The sequence below is a fragment of the Canis lupus genome, chromosome 2 (genome assembly GCF_048164855.1).
Source record: "Canis lupus baileyi chromosome 2, mCanLup2.hap1, whole genome shotgun sequence".
Classification (NCBI taxonomy): Eukaryota; Metazoa; Chordata; class Mammalia; order Carnivora; family Canidae; genus Canis; species Canis lupus.
This window is the reverse complement of record NC_132839.1, coordinates 21,438,052-21,441,227: the sequence shown is the minus strand read 5'-3', so window position 1 is coordinate 21,441,227 and position 3,176 is coordinate 21,438,052.

The window sequence follows — 3,176 nt, the reverse complement described above, 5'->3', positions numbered from 1 at the left end:
TCACTGCTTCCTTTTGAATAGTCTCTCACCTGTTAAACCTATCTGTTGAACCATTTATTTCAGTTATTACTTTTTTGGTTGTTGTCAGTATGGGCATTTCTGTTTGTTTCTGTTTTATGGTTTCTAGTTGTCTACCAGTTATCTATTTCAATCTGATCTTTTATTTTTCTCAAACACATTAAGCATGATTATTTAAAACCTGTGTCTAACTATGGGGTCTGCTATTATCTGAAGATCCTTTGTTTCTTGCTGTGGTTGTTTATCATATTGTCTCATTTACTTGCGTATGTCTCATATATATTTTTTAAGTTTAATTATTTATTTATTTGAGTAACCTCTACATGCAATGTGGGACTTGAACTAACAACCCCAAGAACAAGAATCACATGTTCCTCTGATTGAGCCAGCTAGATGCCCCTATTACTTGTATTTTTTTATATTACTTATGTTATTTTTATTTATAACATTTTGTTAAGTTATGTTGTTATTTTTAATTGAATACCAACTATTATGGGAAGAAATTATACTCTGAAGTCTAAAATGATATTTTCTGCAGAAAGAATTTATGTTTCCTGGCTGGGGTTTTAGGTACTAGTAAGCTAAAATTACTTTAATCAAGTCAGAGATTGAGATGATTAGACTCTGAGCAGGTCTACTTCTAGTTCATATGGGGTATAGATTTTTGGGGTCTCAACTTGAAGTCTGTAGAGTTTACCAGCACAGGCTCTGAACTCCAGTTTTTGCCTTTCTAACTCCAGTCAGAAGCGCTATTCAAGCTGTTCAGGCTATCGTCTCAGGAATCAGCAAATACCTCAAAAGAAGATCTGTCATGAATGCTAGATTAATCTTTTTTTTCCCCAGATTTTCCACTGCCTCATTAGCTCTCTAATGCTGTCAGATGTTTGTTTTATATTTTGTTCAGCTTTTCTAGTTGTTTCCAGAAGAAGGAATATTCTAAATTATCAAGTCCATCATTACAAAAAGTAGAAATAAAAAATATTTTAAGTACACATGAATCTCAAAATTTAATCATTAAAAACTTAAATTTTCAAAGAATTGATATTAGATATTTTCTAATCACAATATGATTAGTTTTACAGAAATCAATAGCAAAAATCTAGGAAACCATATATCTGAAAAATAAACTCATTCTCATGTAAGCTGGACCAAATTCATAGGATTCTCAACAAAAAATAGAAAATACGTATTCAGAACTGAACAATAACAGAACTACTGCATCTTAACACCTATAGAGTGTAACTAAAACAGTACTTACAAGGAAGTTGGGAACTTTAAATATTAAATAAAGGAAGACTGAAAATTAGAGATTAATAATCTGCCCTATGCCTGAGGGATTAATTAGGAAAAGAGTGTTGGAAATAAAAATGAATAAAACAAAAAGCAAATATTCAATACAGAGAGGCAACAAAGTCAGAGGTTTTACCTTTTAATGATAATATTGACAAATTTTCGACAAGATTACCCAAGAAGAAGCAGACACAAAGAATATTAGGAACGAAAATGGAAGGGGAAGTGGAGAATCCCTGGGTGGCTCAGTGGTTTAGTGCCTGCCTTTGGCCCCGGGCATGATCCTAGAGTCCCGGGATCAAGTCCCACATCAGGCTACCTGTGCGGAGCCTGCTTCTCCCTCTGCCTGTGTCTCTGCCTCTCTCTTTCTCTGTGTCTCTCAAGAATAAATAAATAAAAATCTTAAAAAAAAAAAAAAGAAAATGGGGACATTACAAATGCTATAGAGATTCAGAAGATATCATGAACAATTTTATCATAATAAATGGTAACATATAATTGCAGTAGATGCTTCCCAGAAAAATGTAACTTTTCAAAAGTTGTTCAAGAAGAAATAGAAAATATGAATGGTCTGATTACTATGTAAGAGATTGAATCAGTAGAAATTTTTCAAAAAAGAAAACATTGCCCAGAAAAAGACTTTAAAAAAATTAACATAGACACAGATAAAACCTTTGACAAATTAGAATAAAACCTATAACAAATATATTTAACAATGAACTTTTTGAAACAGTCTTAGAATCAGGAAAAAGTACCATATTGGAGATCCCAGCCAGCATTGTATGACAGTAAAAACAAAAGATAAAAAGATTGAAAATGAAGAAGAAACAATTTACAGATAAATTTTAAAATAAGACTTTATAATGATTCTGGATATAATATTAATATATAAAAGTAAAGTGTGTTTCTCTCCAGCAGAAATGAACTGTTAGAAAATGATTTTTTAAAAGATATCATTTATCATATCATTTTGAAAATATGAATTACATAGGAATAAATTTAAAAATTTAAATTTTTTCCTTTAAGGGAAAAAAATCACAAAACATTATTAAAAGACATCAAAGAATGTCTAATAAAAATATACTTTACTCAAGTATTTAGAGACTCTAGTGTTAAGATGGCAAATCTCCCCTACAATGAAAGCAATTGCATTAAAAATACCAGCTGAGTTTTTCCAGAAACTTGACAAGCTAATTCTGAAGTTTCTATGAAAAAGCAAAGGATCAAGAATTTCAATATACTCCAGAAGCAGAAGATTTAATATGGAGAAAGTTAACTTGTCAGACAGCAAAAATTATTATAAAATGATACTAGTTAGGTTTCATAATAGCCAAAAGGTGGAAACAACACAAATGTCTATCAGCTTACCAAAGGATAAACAAAATGTGGTATATCCATACAGTGGAATATTATTTGACTATAGAAAAGAAATGAAATACTGATACCTGCTATAACATGGATGAACCTTGCAAATATTATGCTAAGTGAAAGAAGCCAGTCATAAAAGACCACATTTATGATTCCATTCATATGACATTTCTGTAATAGGAAATCTATAGAAGATAGTACATTAGTAATTGCTTAGGGATGGTGAGGTTTAGGGAGATGGGAGCACAGGGTTGTAATAGATAAAGGAAATGGGGTTTCTTTTTGAGGTGATGAAAATGTTCTGAAATTAACTATGGTGATTGTGAATATCATATCTGTGAATATCCTAAAAAGCATCCCATCTTAACACTTTAAATGGGTGAACTGTATGGCATATGGATTATATCTCAATAAATCTGTTAAAAGTACAGTAATTAGGATAGTGTGATTTTATATTAGGAATGGAAAAAATTATTTATACTGGAATATAAGTCTAGAAA